We start from the raw sequence: 18,431 nt of genomic DNA, 5'->3' as shown, positions 1-18,431 counted from the left end.
GAATTGTTCTTCTAAGAGGAAAATAAAAGTAATAGTGGAAGCAATTGGGTAGAGAACAGAATTTAAGACTTCAAACATGTTTAGAGTTCAAATAAATTTATTCATTTTAGTCTACCGATGGTGCTAAAAAACTATTCTAGCCATTAAATTGAATAGTTGGACAAATGTCTTATGACATTATGTTATGAAAGATATTTTATCTTAATATAAAATGTAGTCAAGGTAAACATGGAATTCTGCAGCCCTTATTTACATGCATCTCTAAAGTTTTTTCTTTCAGCATCTCTTTCTTCCTGTGTGTTAGATTATAGATGGGAAGTTGATCATTTTATAACTTTTACTTCTTTTCAGAAGGCAGGATTTCTTATTTATTATATCATGAAATTATGATTTACCAGTTTCTTAATGAAATATATGACTTCCAAGTATATCTTTATTCAAATGTAAAAATTTGGATTAGTGTTGAAATTTCCTAAGTGCATAGTCAACAGAATCAAAGCCACCTTCTGAAAAAGATTGTGTGTGTGTGTGCGTGCGTGTGTGTGTCTGTGTGTATGTGACTGTGCATAAAACATGCTTCATATTGAGTATCACACATAGAAAACTTTATTATTTTGGATAATATATTGGAAACGTCTTTGTGCTCAGATCTTCTGCATTTTTTTTTTCTTTTTGTTGTTTTTGTTCTTTGTTGCTGAAGCTTCTGCTTATTCTCACTCTCTCTTTCTCTTTTAAACCTGGATTTTTAGGGTTTACCCTTAATGGTCAACCAAAGACTGATCAAAGTTTCAGGTAATTTTCTTATAAGGCTAGAGCCAGTAAGTCCTCAATGTTTTCAAATACATATATAGCTAGATAGATAGATAGACAGATAGATAAATAGATAATGATGATGATGATGATAGATGGATAGACAGATAGATAAGTAGATAGATGATGATAGATAGATAGATAGATAGATAGATGATTGATAGATATATAATACATGGCTTATAGATAGATAAATAGGTGATAGATAATAGATAGATTAGATAGATAATAAGTAGATAGATAGATGATAGATATATAGACAGATAGATAGATACCTTAAACAACCAACCAGTTTACACACATATCAGAGCTGTACTTCCTGCTTTGCATAGGCTTCAAAGTTAGTAAGAGCTGAGTAACTGATGCCTTGTCAGGTCTTTTCTGGGCATGCACACAGTCTCCTACATCCCTAGGAATATGTCAGAGATTTTCAAAGTCCTCTATCAACATCTCCTTCCACAGATATTCCTTTAAAATTTTGGGCTTGGATCTCATTTGTCCACACTCATATTGCAGCTTTACATGGCATGCAACATTAAACAATTACTTCTGATAATTTCTAACAAGCATGGGGATAATAAGGCTTTTCCCAGGGAAAAAGTTTTGATTCAGATCAAAATGGGACCATGCCCTACAAAATGGGGCTTTTCCAGGGAGCTTCTAGACAAGTCAAATGGTGTCAATTTATCAGAATGAAATATGTTAGAAGGTTCCACACTAGGTCCATTCCCCTGTAGTGGCTGCAAGTATTCTGGTTGCCCCACTGCGGCGTTCAAGGCCATCGCAGAGCCTCGGAATGGAAGTAATTTAAGTTAATGCTAGAAATCCTGTCATTATCATCAAGGTCAGACTTTTTTTCTTGAGCAAACAATCTTGTTAAGGAGATATTTTTAAAAATGAGTATAAAACAATACCCATCAGAAAATTTGGCCAGGAAAAATATTAAATAGTTTAAATAAAAACTACAAGTTTCAGGAAAGGTTATGGTGAGCCATTAGAGAAATTAGGTCAAAGGTGCTAGAACACAATAAAGAATAGATTTTTTTTTAATGACTGAAAGTGTTAGGTTCATTTCTATTGCATAAACTAACATAGTATGACAGACACAAAGATTAAAAACAAAATGTTAATTATAGGAGATATAAAAAAGGGACCCAAAATACATATCCCAGGAGAAAGGAAACAAACACAACAAAGGTAGAGACAAACATTTAAGAAATACTTAAGAAAAGTACACTGAAATGAGAAAAATGGAGATTGGTGCACAGACTAAAATGAGTAGGACAATTTGATCCATTGTGTCAACATAGAAATATGTTCTTTAAAAAAAATCCAAGTTTCTTTTACTTAAGGAGCATTATCATAGAAAATTTTAAGCAATATTTGACATATAGCAGCTATTCAAATGTAAAAAATGGGTACATAAATGGATGGAAGAATGGACATTTCCTCATTTTCTATTATGTGCATAATTTAATGGCTGCTTATTATTACAAAAGATTGCTTTACTATTTTTTACTCGGCCTAGTCCCTTTAATAGAATATTTAGGTTGTGCGTTTTTCTAATTTTTATTTAAATTCTAGTTAGTTAACATACAGTGCAATATTGGTTTCGGAAGTATAATTCAGTGGTTCATCAATTACATACAATACCCAGTACTCATCATAACAAGTGCCTTTCTTAATACCATCACCCATCTAGCCCATCCCTCACCCACCTCTCTCCATCAACCGTCTATTTGTTCTGTACCTTTAAGAGGGTCTCATGGTTTGTTTCCCTCTCTCTTTTCCCCCTCCCATATGTTTATCTGTTTTATGTCTTAAATTCCACATGAGTGAAATCATCTGGTATTTGTCTTTCTCTGACTAACTTATTTCACTTAGCCCAATATAATCTATCTATATACCACATCTTTATACATTCATCCGTCAGTAGACATTTGCACTCTCTCCATAGCTTGGCTATTGTTGATAATGCTGCTTTAAACATCGGGGTGCATGGATCCCTTCTAATAAGTATTTTTGTAACCTTTAGGTAAATACCTAGTAGTTCAATTGCTGGATCGTTGGACGGTTCTTTTTTTTTTTTTTTTTTTTAACTTTCTGAGGAACCTCCTTACTGTTTCAAGTGGCTTCACCAGTTTACATTCCCACCAACAGTGTAAGAGGGTTCCCCTTTCTCCGCAACCTCGCCAACAAATTATTTGACCTAAACAATGAATTTTTGGAAGACCAGGAAAAAAAGCAGAGCAAAACATAAAGCAAATCACTTCTAAAGATTAAAAACACATGTTAGTCGATTTCAGATGCAATAATTTAACATTATGTCTCCTATTATTGATATTTTGGACCACCTACACTGAGAAGGAAAACTTACAGATGAATTTCTCTTCACTTCAGGAGACACACCCCGACCCTGATCAGACACCTTGACAAGGTCAAACTAAGCTTACTGGACGTATCTGATTTTACATCCCTCTTGGAGTGGGAAATGAGACCGGCCAATGTCATCAGCTTAAGATAGTCAGTGGAACTGGAAAGCTGCTTGAATCACTAACAGAGAGAAGAAAAGAAAACAAAGCGTCCAAGGTCAGAACTTTAGGGCACATCTACATTGTGGGGTGAGGAAGAGGGAAAACAGTAAACAGCAGAGACAAAATGAGATATCAGAAAGCAGGAAAAGATAATAATGAGGAGGAAATCAAGAATGATGGATAGTCAATATGGTTAGGTATTATAATGAACATTAAGAAAGTTGAAGGCCCACACATGCGTTTGATTGTTTTTATTTTCTTTTAAGTGATTTATTGTAATGCTAGGAATTGAATGTGGCCAAAAAGGATAATAAAGGAAATTGAGGGAGAAAACAAAGCAAAACAACAACAATAACAACAACAACAACAACAACAACAAGACAGGGTAAGTGGGGTGCAGTGATCAAAAAAATAGAATTCCAAGGATTCTAATGCTATTTACATTTCTATTACAAAATACCCCTGGGCTAATATTATTTTGAAACTATATTACTACTAGTTAACATGATAAAATATTTCAAGTAAAAATAATGGAATAAGCTGTGATTTTTTTTTTCATCTGATATTAAGGATGCATTGTACTCTCCCAATTTGCTAAGCTATTTGAGGAACTCATTTCTGTTCTCTATCCTCCAAAAATTAAAAAAAAAAAAAAAAGGAATGAATAAAAGTAGGTTGTGCTATGCATGGAGATCACTATAAAACATTTTTCTCATTAAAGCTGCTTCATACATGACAGCTATTTTGACAACCACAGTTATTATCTCTCTGTGTATTATTGTTGGTCCTTCCCCTTGCTAACATCTACTGATCATTGTTGCAAACAGTTCCTGTGTTCCTGACCATCTACCCAGCAAGCCTCTTGCAATCACAGGCAAAACAAAAATCCTTTGCTGCATAGCTGAAGAATTAATTAGACATCGGTAAGTCCGTTCCACTGTTCTTATTGAAATTGAAAGGACGATATCTTTACCTGTAATAATATTATTCCAGAACAGACAAGGACTACATATAAATGAACATTAGTGGCAAGGTGAGATACACTCTCCTTGCCTGCTAGCAAAGGGCTGATGTTATTGTGGGGGAAGAAAAACACTGCCCTTTGAATTTTTATCATTGTCATGTAGGATTTATTAAACACTGATATAGTTTTATTGAGCTAGGTTTTTCCCAAGCAAGTTTTACAAGCCCTGACATTTAAGAGCTAGGATTTTAAACCAACCAATGTTGATAAAGTTGATTGTAAAATGTTGGCACTTAAAAGAGAGAAATTAAAAAATTGGATGAGGTAAGGGAAGTAACACGGAGGGCAGAACAGTTAAAAAAAAAATAACCTCTGCAGTTTATCTCTAGGAGAGATAAAGCTGAGCTAAAACAAGAACTTTGAGCCCAAAAAATGTCTAAACCTGTTCTTATTTGCTAGGAACTAAAAAAAACAATTAAAGTATAGTTTGTGGGGAAAGATGATGAATCCAGGTTAGAACGAAAGAAGGTAGGTGAATTAAAGCCACTCTCTGACATAAGGTTATTCTGTGAAGCAGTAAAATTGTGTAACTATTTGTATGTGGAGATGAATTGAAGGAACTTCCTAAGACTTATCTGGAATTTTTCGCCTTTGATCATCAGTCCTTAGTGATAATTACTTTACTTTAATTACATCACATTTTTCTTTCACAGGCATCCAATCTCTTCTCTCAGCCGAGCATCTTCATGAATGGCATGGTAGAATAGAAAGCAAGTAAAATTTTTAAAATTAACTTAGGATGCACTACGTCTCTACGTAAAATTGTACCCAGCTTAGTAATGATACACTGTTTTGCATAACAAATTGTTTACACAAATGAGGAGAAAAGCAACTAGCCAGTAACAACTAAGACAAATAAGTCAAAGAGGAATGTACAGAGAGTTCCTCCCCTTTCCTTCTCTCACCCAGTCATTTCTATTCCCACCACTATCCAACTGAGACTGAAATACTTTCAGTGATTCGTGAAAATGTTCTTTAAAAAAGCATCTCGGGGGCTCAGTCAGATGAGCATCCAACTTTGGCTTAGGTCATGATCTCATGGATCTCATGGACCTCAGTTTAAGCCCCACATCGGGTTCTGTGCTGACAGCTTGGAGCCTCGAACCCGCTTCAGATTCTGTGCCTCCCTTTCTCTCTGCCCTTCCCACACTGTGTTCTCTCTCTCTCTCTCTCTCTCTCTCTCTCTCTGTCCTTCTCTCTCTCTCAAAAATAAACATTAAAAAATAAAAATTAAAAAAAGCTCATATAGAGCGCCTGGGTGGCTCAGTTGTTAAAGCATCTGACTCTTGATTTTGGCTCTAGGTCATGATCTCCTACTTCACAAGATCAAGCCCCACGTGGGGCTCTGTGCTGACAGCGTGGAGCCTGCTTGGGAATTTCTCTGCCTCTCTCTCTGCCCCTCCCCTCCTCAAAATAAATACATAAAACAAAAAAAAAGCCCATGCAACCTTACATCTTTTGACTGAAGCTCAACCTACATCAATGTTTCCATGTCAACTCTCTTACAGGAATGAATGTGTGATAAACTCCTGTAAAAACAAAACGTTTATAAAATAGTTTATTTGGCTCTCCTTAATTGTGCTGGTCCTCAGAACTACTTTTGAAATACTCACTGCCTGTAAGTCGCAGGCATTAAAGATTTGAAGGAGCTGTAAGATAAGACTGTTTTTACTTGAAGAATATTTGCAAAATTATTTCAGGAAATCTTAAGTTTCTTTTTTTAAATTGTTTAAATGAAGCCACTACTAACCATGGATCTGACAGCTAATGTCCTAGCTATGTTAGTACTCAGAGAGGGTCACTCTTACAGGAGGTAGATCATATTACCAAAACTTACAAATCTAATTAAAAACCAAAATTTCAGGGCCTCCTAGGTGGCTCAGTCGATTAAGTGTCTGACTCTTGATTTCAGGTAACGTCATGGTCTCTCAGTTCATGAGTTCGAGCCCTGCATGAGACTCTGTGCTGACAGAGTGGAGCCTGCCTGGGATTCTCTCTCTCCCCCCTCTCTCTGCCCACCCCCCACTCCCTTTCTAGCTCTCCTTGTGTCTCTCAAAATAGAAAAAAGCCAAAATTTCAAAATTTTGTTGGTAATAATGAGAGCAAAGTTCTTTGGAACAAGTCATGTTGAATTACAAGCATTTTTTCCACTGTAAGAAATCTATTTTGAAATTTAAGTTTTAGTAAGCAAGCTGTTGGTAAGTATGGACTCCAAATAAGAGGGGGTGGAATTTATTTCTATTGTGCATATTTCAATGACATCTAGCTGCCTATGGTGCAAAATACCTCCACCTTCACAGGGAGAATATATACCTGCTAAGTAGATCCCGTCTTACATCTAATGAAGAGTGCATTTTTTTTTTCCTTTTGATATTTGTAAACGTGAAGTGGGAATGCCAGTCTTTGCTTATAATACTTCTGTTCTTTCTTTTCATGCTGAATATACCTCGTCTTTAAATATTCTATTATAAATTGTTAGAGAGAGGCTGCCTTTAAATCCACTGCCTCATGCCAGATTACTCTTAAGGATATGTTTTAACAGGGAAATATTTTATTTTAGTCAACGTACTGTAAGTGCTAGCTCATTCATTCTGTGAAGAGGAAAACTGGGCCAGAAATGGCAGTGGAATTATCCATGGTTGTTCTTCCATTCTACCGCATTTAGACTGAACATTTATTACAGAATCCCCTGGGCTGAAAGACTGAAAAGACAAAATCTTCTATCCATTAGGATATTCTGATTTCCGGCTCTACCTATAAATTCAAAGATATTTATGTATTTAAGCTTGTTACATGAGCAAACTCTCAAATAAAGCCTATAAATGGGGCCCATTGGTGAAATAAGAAATGCAATTTCCTTTCCTTTCCCAATTCAACCTTTCATCAGGGGAAGTGTGTACATGGCTAGGACTCTGCCTGGAACGTGTTACTAGAGAATCCCTCTGCTTTACTTGATTGAACGAAGTGCACCTTTTATCGAAGCCAGAGAGGCCATCTAAGTCTGATGGTTGCATATTTCCAATTTACTATTTCTTAAATAGTATAGTATTTCTAATACTAATACTAAGAAATACTAATAGTATTTCTTAAAAAGAGAGTATGAAAACAAACAATGAGCCTTAAAATTGAGGGGCATGGCTAGCAGAGTTAGAAGAGTCATCATAAAGGCCAGAGACAGTATGTGAGAAAGATCATCAAGCCTGGGCTTCTAATTGCGGAGTTCAGGAGAAGGATCATCAAAACTGGCCTAACAAATGTGTGAGATAATTGGCCTAGAAGAAAGATCAGCATATATTGATCATGATTTCCATATTTAACTTTATTATGAGCACTAAAAGTTTTCTTCACTTTAGATGTGGTAATGATAGTTGAGAAGAGGAGGAAAAACATGTTAGATCTCTTTGCGAATCTTAAAAGAATATAGTTGAATATTCTCTTAAATTTGGTAATAGGAAAGGCCTGAAGGAATTTGATGATACCAGGACTTCAATGTTTGGTTCACAAGCATATATTATTAAGCTCCCTGACTTATAAGAAATTGGCAAGCATGCTATATTCAAATATAAAATTCTTATTCTATCAACTACACTATCTATCTACACTTTTATGTTTACATCAGGCAATGAGGGAGACATAATTAAAATGAAAGATGATGTGGCTTATTAAAGAGAAAGCCAAAAGAAATAAAAAGTTAATTATACTTCTAATGACCCAGAAATATAATAGTAGAAATATATTTAGTTAAAAAGTAAAGGGACACATTTAAATATATTGAATTGGGGCAAAATTAAATATTTAAATATTCAGCAGTTTAAAAAAGTTTTAGATTATTGAAATATATTTCTAGATTTTTTTTAAGATTGCCAGATAAATTTTAAATGAAAAAATCTGGTTTGGATGATATATTATAATTCAAAAATCTATGAGGGAAAATATATTTTTAGGAATAGATTTGATCATTGATGGTTAGAATAGCAGATTATAACTTATTATAAAATATAATTTTCCTTTTCTATAACTAAAATTTTGTTATAGTTGTTTTGCTACAAATGTAATTGGCTTCATAAAATATGTAATTTTTTGGGTGGTGACACTATAGCATTTTAACACACAACAAAATATTTTGATAGATTTCTAAGAATAGAAATAGAAATGTCTATATTTTCAAATTTAATAGTGAGGAAAAACTCAAAACTTATTTTCAATGTTTAGAAAGAAGATTTAAGTAGAATCTGGGGCACCTGGGTGTCTCAGTTGATTAAGCACCTGACTTCAGCTCAGGTCATGATCTCTTGGTCCATGAGTTCAAGACCACATACGGGCTATATACTGATAGCTCAGAGCCAGGAGCCTGCTTCAGATTCTGTGTCTCCCTCTCTCTCTGCCCCTTCCCCGCTGGCACTCTGTCTCTCTCTCCCCAAAATAAATAAACATTTTTAAAAAATTAAGTAGAATTCAAGCATGTAGTAGTAGAAATATATTTGTAAAGTGGACATAGTCAATATAGGCCTCTCTGCTCTCAGGTGCTCTTATATTTACAACATTTTAGAAAGCTGGTGTCAGAACATCACTTTAAAGATTAAGTACATGAAATAGGAAGTTATTCGTCACTCAAGAGCTACATGTAGAAAAGTTTTTGGGGAAATACCCAGCTACAGTGGACATCTTTTTTCATTGACTGATAGCTTTAGAGTTAAGATACGTCATCATTCCTTCAAAGCTTTTGATTTCATCCTGTGACTGTTGAAATATATGTATTTGACTGTCCACCTCCTTTTACAGATTCCAACGGAAATCAATCAAATATTTTAACAACAACAACAACAACAACAAAGCATTCCTATACCCATCTGAACACAAAGGAAGACTGAAATTTAAGAAGAAAACACAACATTTCTTCCTACTGTAAATCAGATCAAATTTAAGGAAAGGAGGATTGCACTCAACTAGAATGCTGTGATTTTGACTGGGATTGCATTGACTCCATAGATCAAATTGAGAACTGACATCTTGACAAAGCACTTACTCAAAACGTCCATTTATTTAAGTATAGAAGCTGAGGTCTAGCCTAATAAAACGAGTTGACCAGGGTCACAGAATTAACATGACTGAGTTACTCCTGTTCCTAATTCCAAATATTTTCCCATCCTTCCACCGTACAGCAAAAGCCCATTCTCAAAAAGTATAAATCAATTAGTAAGAGTTATTATTTGCTTGACACTGAATCCAGAGAATAATAGTTGAATGGGCATGTGGAAACAGGCCCTCCTACCCGTAATAAATCAAAGGTGGTAAAGCTTCACCGCAGCCCCTGACGTATAAATTATAGTTATTGCCCATCAGCTTTTTCTATTTTATTTCTCTTCCTTTAGCCTTACCTTGTCCCTTCCTTCTCTGCAAGTCTTGGAGATATTTCTATTCTTTTTCCAGTTCTATTGGCCGCACCCTGTCAGAAAATTCTGCCCAAGGAAACTGTATAAGTTGGATGTACGGATTTAGTTTCTTCCATTTCAGCTGTTTTCCTTCCTGTTTAAGAAGCACACATATTACTATCATTAATCTCCAAACACTCCATTTGTACATGTGCCTTTTTCTTTAGGTCCCTACAACTTCTAGTATAATAATAGATGTATCTTTCTCCCCAGCTATGAAAAGAATATACTTAGGGTTTATAAAATTGTTGTTTTCACTCATAAAAGATACTTTATTGTCTCAGGGTTTTAACAATTCCCACCACCTCTGCATCATATGACTAAGCATTGTGAATGAAAAGTACTGATGCTAGAATGTTATGTAGACGTTCTTGTCTATTTGACTACCTTTCGGATCCTACTTACCAATCATTCTCCATCCTAGTATTGATGGATAATTGGGTAAGACTAAAAAGGGACAAAAACTAGTCTAATCAATTCAAAACTGTTAGAAGTCCCAAGAAAACACAAATGACAGAAGCAAGGTTTATCCTATTGTTAGCGTCAACTGATTTTCATAGAAAGAACAGGAACAATGAAAGTCTACTTCTAAAATGAACATGTACTGTTAATAAATGTAATCGCAAATCAGTATATACTTGGGAGAACTTTTTTTTTTTTAGTTTTCATGTAATTTTCTTTTGGCATTTATAATATGTGTCTCTGAATGAATTATGTGAGTAATCTGAATTTTTACATTTTGAACAAAAAGCCAAATTACATTTTTCAAGTAATATCAAACATAGGGAGATATGAATTTATCAGTTCTATTATCTTAAAAAATGTGGACATTTACATTTATTTCTGTAGAAACATATTCTTTTATTTTTACGGGTGATTCAGCTCAGTCATCTCCTCTCCAGGGACTTCAACGATGTCCCACTTCTCTGCTTCCATAATGTCATGGCTACTTGGTATTCATTTTATATATCACATATTTATGAATAAATAATTGTCTTCATTTTATATATCACATATTTATGAATAAATAATTGTCTTCATATCTACCTATCAGACTATGATACACTTTTTTATTATTTTTTTTATTTTTTTAAAATTTTAAAAAAAAATTTTTTTTAACTTTATTTATTTTTGAAACAGACAGAGACAGAGCATGACCGGGGGAGGAGGGGCAGAGAGAGAGAGGGAGACACAGAATCGGAAGCAGGCTCCAGGCTCTGAGCCGTCAGCCCAGAGCCCGATGCGGCACTTGAACTCAGGGACAGGAGATCGTGACCGGAGCTGAAGTCAGACGCCTAACCGACTGAGCCACCCAGGCGCCCCCACTCTTTTATTATTAATTTTTGAAAATCTGTGATCTATCCCAACAGGTTTAGTCACTTTCAGATAGATCTTTGTTGATTCGATGAATAGATGTTATCTTTGGACTAGGAATAAGTTTAAAAGAATTAGTTTAAAAGGATGTGTGTTTAATACATCTAAATTCTAGCTACAACAATTGTAAATTGTGAAACCTTGAAGAAAATAGTTGGTGTTTTTAAATTTAGGTTTCCTTACTGGCAGATTGTGATCATTGAACTGTCTCCGGTATACACTGTTGGGGTTTACTCTCTTCTATGGATCCAAATGCTTGGGGAAGTAAAATCCCTTTCAGCCCTGGAAAGGTTGACCTTATTTGGGCTATTCCATAAGATAAATTCCTTTTTCTTTGCCAGACATACAAAGGAACATTTTGCTCCTTTCTTTCAATTAAGATTTCAGTGGAAATCTGTTTGTGAGTAAGGAACAGTGATTTTGAGAAAAATTTTCAAAGCCTCTGTATTCAGTGCACAGGGGGTTGCCTCGAGCTACTGTACTGTGCCCAACCAGGTATCCTGCATCTAGTAAACACTCAAACACCTGTGGTTTCAGAATTATAGATAACGACTCAAAGGATGAAAATTTACCTTGTTAACTAAGGAATACAAAATAAAAATGTTATAATATGTATTCTGTCCAAAATATTTGTTTAATTTATTTATTCTAAGAGGGAGAAAGAGGGGCAGGGAGGGGCAGAGAGAGAGGGAGAGAGAGAATCCCAAGCAGGCTCTGCATTGTCCGTGTAGAGCCAGATTCAGCACTTGAACTCACGAAACGCGAGACCATGACCTTCACCAAAATCAAGACTTGGATGCTTAACTCACCCAGCCACCCAGATATCCCCAAAATATTTTAAAATATGCATGCAGAGCAGAAAGTCACAGTATATTTTTAACATCTCTATATCTGGCCATTCATAAATGTCAGAAAAAAAATACATGAAGCGACCATCATTACATAAAAGATGAAAAGGTTGTTTACATTTATTTCACACTGAAAAAATATCAGTTTTAAAATTCTTCCAAATCCTTAACCTAAACTGATAGGAGACTGGATTAAGAAGAGTTTTTCATAGTATGGTAGAGTTAAGTAAACAAGCCATTAAATATCATCATTTGGATATCAAAAATGTATCACATATACATCTAATATATATATATATATATATATATATATATATATATATATAATTTGATATCATTTGGAACTGATGGACTGTTTTTGCAGTTGGAATGAATTCTAATGGAATATCTTATTATCTCATGTTTTGAGTGCTCTTGATTTTTATTTTTCATCCTCTATACTCAAAGAGGTACCAACACCTATTTCTTTATGTAATAAATTAATGACAAATACTTTGTTTCTGATTTATATTACTTTCCCTTTTATTACCTCTTTCTTTTTGTAGAAGGAGTTGACATCAAGCTCTCTCTTTTTTACTTTCTTTCTTTTTTGTGGGGAAACATTCTTTTACATCTAATTACTACCTTGAAAAATGCCATGCCATACTGCATGCTTAATTTTCCTACCAGTTCCATTTTCCTGTATCTATCCTCATCAACTGGAAAAATGTGAAGGCAAAGAGACCGTGCTAGAGATGTGTTTGGGGTTAACAGCCAATGATCAGATTCAAGAGAGAGAATGCATGCATACTATAGGTCAGCCTGTAGTAAACTTTCAAAACAGGAAGAAAGAAGTCCTCTTTGATCTCTCTACAGTTAGACCAATGTGTGTAGCTGATCCTTATGGATCATGATTTCCATGAACAAGCTAGGCTGACTTAAAGGACCAGGGGCAGGGTAGACATTGAAAAAAACATTCATATAATGAAGACCATGGAATGTACATTTTCTATCATCACCATGAATTACATTTAATAGCATTTGTTTAGCCTTACTGTGTATCCAATTTATCAATGTACTCCCTCTTCCACCAAGGCCTAGTATAATAATTTATTCTTGCCCAAACTGAATTTAACTAAATTCCTATTCTCAAAAAGCTAATAGATCATCAATAGCCAAAAAAAAATCAGGTAAATAAAAAGGATAGTGAGATATTAAAAGGTGAATGAAGAAGTTAATTTTTTATAAAAGTCTCGTCTACAGGAGCTGAAGTAATGAAAAGTCTTCTAATAACACAAGTAGTTTTTACTCCTGAGCTAAGGACAAACTGTACTTCTTGTTTTTACTAACATTTGCTTTACTCTTCTAAATCTGCCCACTTTTAATGAGATATGTTTAATTGTAGGTAAGCTCAAGAAAAGCAAGTCCCATTTTTGTAATTTTCAGGATGTTTGATCCATAAAACTATCCACGAGGAGCAAGCAAATAACATGACTGAGACCAGGTATTTAGTTGCAAGAACTTACCATGTCTCGTGACATAGTGAAATTAGGTTTGCTTTCTTAGATTTTTTTGCGCAAGAAGTAAGGAATCGCTATCTTTGCATCCATCAACCAGCTAAAACCATTGTAACATAAGATCTTTGATCTTGAATATAATGCAGTGGGATGAAATCAGAAAGGGATAAACATTATTTAGTTTTTTGTTTCAAATTTCTATTTGAAGTCTAGTTAGTTAGCATATAGTGTAATATTGGTTTCAGGGGTAGAATTTAGTGATTCATCACTTACCTTTAACACCCGGTGCTCTACAAGAAGTGCCTGCCTTAATACCCATCACCTTTCTAGCCCATCCCCCACCCACCTCCCCTCCATCAACCCTCAGTTGAATAAACATTTTTTTTAATGTTTATATTTAACATGAGGCCCTCAACTGTTATTATTACTAATTTGGTAATTTCTATTCAGTCTGAGCAGTGATTGTGATTCTTAAAAATTATATTCCATATGAGATATCTTTTTCACTACGTTATACTTCACAAATGCTACTCTTCGTTATTATGCAAATAGGTAGACTTTTTCATTCACGTATTACCCTGTTCTCAGGAAAAATAAATAATCACATCATACTCATCTTCTGAAATGTCCTTTATGTCTGTCCCTTCTTCTCTAGTCTTACTGATGCTGTGTTAGCCTACGCTTTCTCATTTATTCTGAGGAAGATTGGTACATTGTATTTCCAGTTATCACCTGTATTGCTGGTTTTTGACTCTCACACTAAATGATTAATCTTCTCTAGAATTTAAGGTTTCCTATCATGTCAGTGCTAAAGTTCCAAACATTCAATGATTTTAATAAGACACATTGCTGAGGTCTGAATTTTCTGTCTGCATGTTCAGGTCTTTAACAATTTTTATCACCCTTTTCTCCAAACTCTATCCATCCCTAATTTTTTGACATACAGTCCTAAGTTTTAAAGAACTACTTTTAGAGGGGTTACTTCTCAGAACCCATAACATACAATGGCTTTCTGTATTTTCTCAACTTCATTTCACTTCCTGCTGCTTGAAATCCTCTGTTATTATCCCCCTGCCAACTATCTCATCAATTACAGCTGAACTCAGAGTCAAGCTTCCTTACAAAATATACATGAAATCTTTATTCTATAAAATCTTTACAGTAACTCCTGTCAGCATCACTCATTTGAGTGGTTTATTGTGTGTGTCTTTCTTTCCCGGTTTGATTGTGCGTTCAAAGGCCAAGACTGGGAAGTAAGAGAGAGGACGGGGGGTACATTTATTTCCCCAAGCTCCATGTATTTCCCCTCCTAGAATCCATGCTCGTGCAGAAAACATATCTTGTGCCCTGTTTTTATTTGTTTGAAATAGTAGGATGTTTGGATAAATGCAATTTAAAGAAGATTATGGGGGCAATAAACCATGTCTACTCCATCACATTTGAGCTGTAACCACTCATTGCCTGTCTGTGCAGTATCTGATGGCATGAATCATATCTCCTCCTCAAGGACTACAAGCAAGAAACAGTGCTGTTTGTAGCCTAATGCAACTGCACTGAAATGTGATCTTATTAGAGCTAATGTCAGTGAACCTGTCAGATTCAACATCAAGTTCTGTCATTGTCTCAGGAGTATTGAGGTATTACTTTGATTGATCTGCATAGTTGCCAACTGCTTGGCATCACTCAGCTTTTCCCTGGGTTTTGAATAAGTTCATGGCTATCAATCAACAGATATATATGAAATTATTTATCTGGAATATGTGCGGTGTTAATACCAATGAATCCCTTGTGATTTGAGTCAGATATATGGCTTAAAATCCGTGTAAATGCAAGGGATATTTGCATTTCCAGGTATATCTCCACATCCTGTAGAGCCACAGTGTACTAGCTCATGCTTTAACTAACAAAATTTTAAAGTAACTGTATTTTCACTGCATGTTATAAAAATTTTTCAATTTGCTTTTAAATTTTAAAAAGAAAAGTGACAATTTTAAAAGCATGACAGAATAAAAACTTAGGGTGTAACATTAGTGATTCTATACGCAAATGAGTTTTTAATGTCTTAGTCATTTCTAACCAAACTTCATGAATGACTTTTTGTAAAAAAATAAATAAATAAATAAAAATAAAAATAAAAATAAGTGTTGTCCTGAAGGAACCTAGTTCATTTGATTTATTTTTTTTTAAATATCTAAACAAAAATAATAATCATTCAAATCATTGAATTTATTATTTTTATTTGTTTTCAAATCTTATGATTTCAGCCTCTCTAAAACACACCATTATTTTATGCATCATGAATAAAAGAAAAATAAAAGCTTCTAACTGAACCAGGATAGAATTTTTTTATAACATTCTAAAACCCGTGCACTTGTTGAAATATCCATGAGTCCTAATTAGTAAAAATTTTAATATATACTATCCCTGAGCTTACTAACAAGAAAATTATGTGTGAAGTTAATTAATGTATTCCTAAAGTTCTTTTTGTTGGCAGTTAAACTTTTCTGAATCTCTTTTTGACTCAGAGTTATTAACATTAGTATTTTTCTTTTTTATGTTTATTTATTTTTAAGAATGAGAGAGACAGAATGTGAGCAGAGAAGGGGCTGAGAGAGAGACACACACAGAATCTGAAGCAGGATCCAAGCTCCAAGCTGTCAGCACAGAGACCGACGTGGGGCTCAAACTCATGGAATGAGAAATCATGACCTGAGCCGAAGTCGGATGCCCAACCGACTGAGCCACCCAGGCGCCCCTAACATTTGCATTTTTCATGTAATGTCCTCTGCGCCTTCAAAAGTTCTGGTGATGCCAAACTCTTAAAGGAGGGTCTATTGTCCCTGAGGTTTCTTCCCAACATTTCGCCATTTTTTTGTGCATATAAGCAGGATAAGGCATCCACAAAATCCTTAACAGCCAACTGTGATTGTAAGACGAATTCTGATGTCACAGATGTGGAAACGTGACAAAATGTGTGTCTTTAAAAGAATGAAATAATGCATAATAGTGCTTTCCTTCCCCTTACAAAAAATGCTAGTCAAATCATTCAAAGTCATGCTAGTTTGCAAAAGTGCATGTGTTAAGGGACTGTTTGGGGATTGTTCCCAGAAATGACTTGCCACTGTTATCTTTCTTAGTCTTCACTGCAGAAGCATTCATTATCACAACTTACTGCACAAAAATTTTGTGAAGATGTTTTGGCCTTAAATCATCTCTTGTAACTAGCGTGAGGTCATGTGACTAGTTCTGGCCAATGGATTGTAAACAAAGACGAGGTGTATCACTCTGGATTAAGACTATAAAATGCAGGGTGCCTCCTACTTCTTTCTTTTTCATAGAGACTTGAAATTCATATGGGAAGACAAATAATACAATAGTGAGGGTGCCTGCGTTCCTAAATTGCATGATGGATGAAAACTCCCTTAGTGGAAAACTTGTTTTGCTAAGCTATTGAAGTTTAGTGTTTTATTCTTGGTGTAGCTTAATCTTGGTAATGACCTCAATGTCAAATTTCTAGGAAAATTGAACCCTCATAGGTTTTAATTTCTCAGTGGCATCATTTAAAAATGGAGTTAATATAGATTTTTTAATCTTCTTTTTGTAGATGTTTCAACCTAACTTATGAGCTAAAAAAGTTTCAGTTGTGAAGGAAGATAAATTATCACCTGATATTTGGATCCAAGAATGGCTAATTACCTCAAAGTTGCTACAAATACAATCCCTCCTGATTCTACTTCTAAATCAATGAATGAAGACATAAAATAATAAATAACATTATTGAAAAAATTTTAAATATAAAACATTTACACTTTGGAAAAGTGACAAAGCATCCATAAACATGACAAAAACATTTTATTTACTAGTTTGTTTATCCTAAATCTCAAAAGGTTAACAAATATATAATATAATGGAATTTTACAACATTCCATTTGTTTTCTTAAGAGATCTAAATGAAATTCTTCCTTTCTTATAACGTCGTAGTTGATGGTGCTACAGGTAGAATCTATCTGAAATGGATGACAAATACATTCTCACTAGTAGGGTGTCCTTAGGCCTCAGTCCTGCTCCTGCCTCAGGCTGACTTCCATGCTCTAAACCAGAAAGTATAAATACCAAGCCATGCCAAGAGATGAATGTCTGTTACTGGTCTTAAGTCATTCCCTCATAGTCAATCAAAACTAAACACACACCTAAAACACACACACACACACACAGCCTAAATGGATATTTAGATTTTAAATCTATCTTTCATATATTACTTAGTATTGGCCTACAGAATTTGAATTCTTTTTAGGGAACACAGTTTTCACCAATGATTTGAAAACACTCTAGGGATAGTTGTCCATTAGATTTAAATTTTAAACCTTTAAATTTATGTCAGTGAATCACTTACTGTACATAGATCATTTATTATTGATTTAATGACTGTGAGAAGTTTGGGGATGCACTTGAAGTTGATAATAAGTTGGCAATAGACTCAAAGTATGATTTATGAAATATTCTTTCTAATATTAACCATGCTACATTATACCAAAAAATATTTGGCTTGGCAACAATTTTTACAAATATAAATAGTCATTAAATGCAGATAGTATAGTACTCATTTTAAGAAGGTTACAACTCGGGGCACCTGAGTGGCTGTCGGTTGAGCATCTGACTTTTGATTTTGGCTCAGGTCATGATCCCAGGGTTGTGGGATCTACCCCTGCTTCAGGCTCTGCACTGAGCAAAAAGCCTGCTTGAGATTCGCCCCCCCCCCCCCCCCAATCTCCCTCACTCCTTCTGGCTCTTTTTGCCACTCAAACTCTCTCTCAAAAAAAAAAAAAAAAAAAAAAAAAAAGAAAGAAAGAAAAGAAAAAAAAAGAAAAGAAAAAAAACCAGAAGGTTACAACTTTGGGCCATTTCTGAATTTT

This window comes from Panthera leo, chromosome C2 (assembly GCF_018350215.1).
Source record: "Panthera leo isolate Ple1 chromosome C2, P.leo_Ple1_pat1.1, whole genome shotgun sequence".
Classification (NCBI taxonomy): Eukaryota; Metazoa; Chordata; class Mammalia; order Carnivora; family Felidae; genus Panthera; species Panthera leo.
This window is presented reverse-complemented; position numbering follows the sequence as displayed.